The following is a 7,219-nucleotide window of genomic DNA, read 5'->3' on the forward strand; positions in this document are numbered from 1 at the left end:
TTTCTTCTTTGTCAGAAACCTTTTAGAGATATTTGACCGTATAATGGCACCAAATACAACCATTATATAACAAAAAATGTTCAAAGTTAAGGGTGGGTTCCTGCTTGTGAAACAAGAACGCTTTTATAATTCCCCTCAGATATCTTTGGGTTTCTCTCTTTTGCCAAAAGCACTGTAGCTTTAAATATTTGTGCGATGCTGTCTTAACCATAACTAATGTATTCTCCAAAGATCCGCACAAGGATTCGCTGTGAAAAGGTCCAGATCAGGGCAAACTGCTCTCCGACTGACCTTGTTTTATGACTCAGCGAGGTCAGTGTCCAGTGAGATAAGTGGTCAGCTCTCATGGAGTGTAACTGAGTACAAAACGCTCATAATTCACTTGATGTTTTGGCAGATACCAATATATGTCTGAGGATTGTAGATAATCAGCATGTTTTTGTTTTTAGTAAACAGAATCCCTGCAGAGTCCAAGAGGAGCTAATTTAATGCTGTTGACCCTGGTCATGTTCATCCTCTTGGACGAGGCTGTCAGTGCTGTGTATAACTTCTTGATTATTTGGTTTTATTTACCTCTTTGTTTACATCCGTTATTCCTCATCTTGATCACTTTAAGTGGAGTTTTAGTGTCCCATGAAAGTATAAATCCAATTTCAGGTGTCAGTCAGAGCTGAAACTGACCTTTAAAGACCCACTCTGATCAAAGCTTTTATCTCTTTGCTGCGTCGAGTTTCACTTCCTCTTCCTCCCTTCCCCCCTTTGTGAAACTTTGTCCGCAAACTCTATTCAGATCATCCAACCCCTGTTTACCTTTGCCCTTGACCTTTGCGCCGTATCAGGTGTCAAATGACGTCAAACGTGGCGGAAAGGTCGGCTCAGTGTTGCCCACACACCCCCTTTCATTTCCCCCGTCTACCTGTCCAGATTTGAAGAAAGAGCGCCTTTCACTTTGTAAACCTGTGCAACACATCTGTCTTTCACAGGTTCCCTCCCTCTCAAAGATCCTCCTGAGACCCTCCTACACATTTATGATTCATAAATTGATGATTTATTACCCAGAGGCATATTGGCAATGCTAATATGTCTACAGTTGTTTTGTTTTCTCCAGATGTGAGACATGGAGGAGCTGCGGTCCAAGGGCTGCTAGGGTTCGTAAACCCCCGTCACTAGGTCTGTTAAGGCTGGGCTTCCTGTATAGTTTGGGTCTGAGTCAGTTGGTGTGTATGGGCCATATGATGCACAGATGGTGCATGTAGCTGCTCTGGATAGAGGTGAAGGGTTTGGGATTTCCCTTGAAATTAAGCCCAGGACTAAATATGTGCTGAGGTTTCATTGTCAGGTCTGTGGGAGGTTTTAATGCTTGTTAGTTAAGTTCCTTTAGGAACACACCGGCTGTTAGGGGTGTAATGGTCACAAAAACACAAAAAACACAGTACATAACTTGACTTTGAGGTACTGTTTGGATACATTCAGGGGATAAACCACGGACTGTATTAAAAAAGTGGACATAGCCACCATGACGTTACCCATTGGTTTGTTTGGTTGATGTCTTTTCAGTTTTGAATTTGTGTAAGTAGATTCCTTTACCTACAATAGTGTCACATTATTCTGTGTCAGATGGACAAATGTTTGGCGTGACACCTAAATTATTGGAAAAAGATGTCATGTTGTCTGGCTTTCTACAGAGCAGTGCTTTTACTTTGGTAGAATACTTCCTGTACTTGTACTACTTGAACTCCTGGGAGAAGAATGATTCAGAAAAGGTGATGCATACTTTGATAAAATGGAAGCTGGCATGAAAGTAAGAACATTATGAAAGATATTTAAGTTTTTATCTGTGACAGGAGCCGTTCCTGTGGATTCTCAAGATCTCTGAGAAGTATTTTTCTTCTCTGAATTTATACACAGTCATCAATCTTTCGCCCTCCTCATCAATGATTCCCTACTTTTTCCTCTACCATTGTTCTTCTCCTTCAGTCTGCAGCTTGGCTTTCACATCCTGACCTACTTTATCTGTCAAAAGACACTGAAGCTGCTGCTACACTTGTTCTGGAAGGGATAATGGAGCTGGAGTCAACTTGAGCGATGTCTGAACGGAGCAAATGATCAAAAGCGGAGGAAAAGAAGCAACCTCAGCACAAAATGGTTCGGGGGCCGCGATACAATCTGTGGGAAACAGCGCTCCAGTGTCGTGTTTCTCTTCAGCCCCGGGAACCTCAGGCTAACGTGCTGCGTTACAAGAGAGTCGAGAGAGAAAAAGTACACCAGACAATGAAGTAATCCTTGTGAAAGCGATACCCTGAAAGCTTGTGCTGCAAGATGTTTCCAAGAGTTGGAAGTAGGTTTTTTTTTTGCTACTTCTACAGCTAAAAGTCTGCTTTTGCATTGGTGCCAGGAAATGGTGGCTCTATAACTCAAGCACCCCTTACTTAAAAAGGTGACATGTAGTGGCAAAATATTTCACTGTAAGACTGATTGAAGGTGAATGAACAAGCAGGAGATGAAGCATGAGATTGACAGATTGGTGCAAGCTTTGGTATTGATTTTTTACAGTTTATGTTCGAACTGCTTTACCGATGGTCATGAGTTATGGATAGTGACAGAAAGAATTACAGTTTCAATTTCAGACATTCAGATGCAGTTTTAGAAGAATCATTGCTCTCTTGAGTCGAAACGAGCCATTTGAGGTGGTGGAGAGACTACACATCCCATCTAAGCCTGTTTTTGGACGACGTCTGTGGCCAGAAAGAAGAATGTGTGGGCTACTTACCAGAAAATGGACAGAAAGTCAGTATGAAGTCCAATCTAAATCTAACTCGCACTACCAACAGTGCATTTCTACAGTGGTTTGGCTTGAAGTTGCTGCTAGTTATCACTCCAACTGCATGCAGCTTGATGTGGATCAGGAGATGAGTAGTTTGTGTGACTGGTGTGTGCCATATGACACAGTCAGAGCTTACTGTAAGCGACAAAGCCGAGTAAACCGCTGGAAATGTGCTGAGGCAGCATGCATTGCCCTCCCCCGTACACTCTCACACAGAGATAGAGTCAGTTCCCAGAATACTGTAAGCACTTGATTTTCAGAAACAATTAGAGGAGTCCACGCAGGATGAACTGGGGCTGAAACTCCAAGCCTTGCAAGTGTGTGTTTAGTGTGAAGTACAGGTGTTGACCTGTACATTTCCCGCAAAGCATGCTAGGAAGAAAATTACTGAGAAAGACAAATGAAGAAGATAGATTGTATTCCTTAAGCATGCCTAATGGCTGTTTAAACAAACTGACGTTTTCATGAGTAATTGTGCTATGCTGCACAGGAAGTGATGTGTTTCATGTTTCTGGCATCAGCAGCAGTGTTAGTTTGGAATAAATAGATGAAGCAGAGCGTCACCTATAAAAAACCCTCAAGTTTCATCAAGGGAAAGTCCCAGGAAAAAAAGACATCCGGGTCATGGCCACACTGTCAGGTTTCTGTTTTATATGTGGGAAGTGAAGTGCAAGAAGACCACATCAATGGCTGCAAGGCATCATCAATGACAGTATCTAAAATCAAGAGAAGAAGAAAACAACAACATGATGAGTTGTTTACAGGCTGCAGCGAAGATACAAAACAAATCAATACTTTTTCCGCCAAAAATTGCCTTTTACTGTAAACTGCCTGGCTGCGGTTTCTCTGATTCACAAACTTGTTAAGATGACAGTGCACTTTTTGTTTCCATGACACAGCAAGTGCAGCCACCGACACCAAATTACACATCGGGCTGCGCATGTTTGGGAAATGTAAACCGCAAATCAGCAGGGCGCCGTGATTTGCATGCAAAACTATAGCGCAAAGGTAAGAGAAGGAAAAACAAGCAGAAGCGAGGCGTTTAAAGAGCTCTGCAGGCTGCAGGGTTTTGGTGAAGGAGGAGGATTATAGGAAGCAGTACGTGAGATGGCAGATTGGCTAAAACCCTGTCAGCACATCTGTGTGGCCCTGGCAACTGTGGATTGGACAAAGGCAGATCATTGGATCCAGATGTTGGAAAAGGCTTTGGTGCGCCTGTGCCATGGCGATTCTATTCAAAGAACAAGTGCTTTCTTCTATGAATTTGTGGAACCTGAATATTCAAATCTGTCTGCGAATCGTTTGTCTTTTGTAAAGTGAGCCGTATTTAAAAATAAATTGTTCAGTGGGACATCCACATCAACCTTTGACTCTCACATACTCTTCAATCTGAAAGTGTACGCTGGCTCTTAGCAAATGATTTACTCCAAATTCAGGGCAGGGCCGCGATGCACAGCGACCCCGCCGTAGCACCTGCAAAGCGCACACTAGCAAAACATTTCTTGGAAAACAGGAATCTGGCTCGCTCATATCAAAATGCTTTCTCAGAATGTGCGGTTTCTGCTCGTCTGCAGTGTGGCATGCAGACGATCTCCCAAGAAAATATGGATGAATTTGGCGAGAGGAGGCTCTCAGAGGGATCGTTTTGATTTACTGCTCTGAGGCTGCAGCCCTTGTTGTGGGCCTGAACAGTTTGAACTTGTGGTCACGCTGTCCTCCACTCTGTTGCTTTCCCACTGGCGTCGGTGAGTGATGGTTAGGTTTTTGTAAAGGGTCTTTCCCAGAATAAGTCCCACTGTGGTTTTTAGGGTCAGAGTGACTTGGAGAGGGCTAAACTAAGTCCTCGCTCGCGCTTCTCGTGCATCATTTGTGTCAGTGTGTCTACTCATGAAGAGCCAGAGAAGTGCTTCCTCCAGTTACTGTCCTCATTTTAAGATGGCTCGCTCACAGAAACCAATGGATGAAAAGTATATTTTAAAAAGTATTCATAAATATGCACACACACAAACACTGACGGATGATGTGTGACGGGGTTTCAAAAGGCATGAAACCGACATTCACATTCAACCTCAGCCTTCTTAATGCACTTCCAGTGTAAGTGACGGGGGATGAAATTCCCAGTTTTCGCAAAAAACACATTCAACTTTACCTGACGCTAACGTGAGGCTGCGTCTGTCTGAGTGAGACGAATCAAGCAGCTGTCTTCCAAAGTTAGTCTTTTTGGTACAAAGACAGCTTGAGGTCGGTGGATTTTGTCCACCATCTCTTCCCAGTTTCTGTCTGCGCCACAACTGAGCAACTGTCCAGGTGGAGTAACAAACTAGCTGCAAATCCTTTGATTTAGTTATGCATCTTTTTTGAAATATGGATGTTTGGATGAACTGAGATTATTATCGTTGTTTTGTTTTACCTGTCAAACTGTTCTAATTGTTTTTATGTTCTGTATATGTCGGGGTTCGATGTAATTTTATCGTGCAATGTTAATGTTGTAACTTCATTGCCAAGGCAACAACTAATGGGGATCCCAGTAAACAATAAACAATAAACCTCCTTACAGCCTCGATCTTTGCACCAATCCCACCCATAAACAACCAGAGGCTGTATCTCCACAATGCGGGACTTTGTGTCTTCCATTCAGCGCCATGAAGCAACTGTGTAATCAGGTTAATCAGGTTGGTTCCTGTCTCGATTAAGCCAGAGTAATTTGGTTCGAAATAGTTGAATCATTCATTGAAATTCGCTGACGAGGGAATTCTCGCGCACTTCACTGCAACCTTCAATCAAGTAGTAAATATGTCAGGTTTGAACTCTCATAAAGCAACACCCCTAATTTAATCGTGTTTGACTATAGTATGGTATTATATAGGGTGCATGTCCTTCGGCTTGACTCAAAGAAAAGAATGTGCGTCAAACTGAAAAGTGTGCTTTGGGGGCAAAATGAAGCTCTTTGCCCTGATGTACCCTTATGCACGCTCACCCTACCTTCCCCGAATTCAGGATCTCGATTTTTGTCCATAATTTAGTCTATAAGTCTTTTTAATGCAACTTCTTTCAAATATCTTCTAGAATCAAGTTTAATTTTTCTGGCAACCTGCCTCGTATTTCCTGTTTCCAGACACAGACACTCAAAAAATATTGAAACAAGTTGATTTCTTTGGGAAACAGGTTGTTGTATTTTTTTCTGCATTTGCAGGTTTTTCATCATTTCAAGAAAAGAAGGCTGCAAGAACTCTGTTTGAGATAGAAATGACTTGATAGGATGGTGATTTTTTGCAGCGCTCAAAAAATGTTATGTTATATCAACTCTCCTGTGGGTGTGGGCTTGTGTAAACAGTGGTACACTGTGGTTTTACACCCTCAGAGGTTAATTATCTTCAACAATTTTGCCTTGTGAATAACGACGTGTCTGTTTGTGGAGAATCTGCGGTGGGAGTACAATCCACAGGTTTATTTTACGATGCTGGCACAGCTCGCATCAGGTAAGTCATGATTTCGTCAGTGTCCTTGGGGATCTTGCGTATCATGGCAATGTGAGAGGCCAAGGAGACCAGCATGGTGAGGGGACGAGAGAGAGAAAAAAAAAGTTTCCGTGAGCGTTGCAGATTCCTATCAGAGTTGCTGAGCTCGTCAGTTCCGCATTTTTGGATGCCAAGATACTGAGATTGCACACTGATGAGAATCATGGAAATGTGCATCATGAACGCCGTCTCCTGCAAGGAAAAAAAACACAGAATCTACCTGTCTCTTTCTGGTTTTGAGTTATCAGTCTACCTCCCCCTCAAATCTGTCAAGTATCAGATACGAGCGGTGCAGAAGCTTCCAGCAGGCCGATGGATTGAAGCTCTCATGTTTGGTGATCTGTGAGCTGCTGCCAGAGCTGTATCTCTGTGCAAGACATGCAATACCGTAACAGGAGGGCATTGTCAGGCTGGACTGAGTCAGAGGGTGATGTGTTGTGTAGCCAGAAACTAACAAACAGCGAGTGAGCGCACATATTTGCCGGTGAATGAGAGACACACTGTCGTCTTGAGTGTCAAGAGCTTGACATCTGAGATTTGAAGAGATAGAGACACTTCCAGCTGGTGAGATGTTTTAAAAAAAGAGGGGGGAAACAAAAGTTGCAGACGAAAACTGCAGACAAAACAAAGCAAAGTTAGAGAAACAAAGTTTAGAACCTCTTCCCAAAGAAAGTTGACTGAAAAATGTCAACAAATCTCTCTTTAAAATTGTTTGACATTTTGGAATATATGCTTATTTGCTTTCCTGCAGAGAAGATCCTCTCATGTCTTTTCAGTGAATATACGGCTACAGCAAGCAGCCAGTTAGCTTCGCTTAGCATAAAGACTGGAAACAAAGGGAAACATATAGTCTGGCTTTGTCCAAAGGTTAAAAATG

Source organism: Enoplosus armatus, chromosome 24, assembly GCF_043641665.1.
Source record: "Enoplosus armatus isolate fEnoArm2 chromosome 24, fEnoArm2.hap1, whole genome shotgun sequence".
NCBI lineage: Eukaryota > Metazoa > Chordata > Actinopteri > Centrarchiformes > Enoplosidae > Enoplosus > Enoplosus armatus.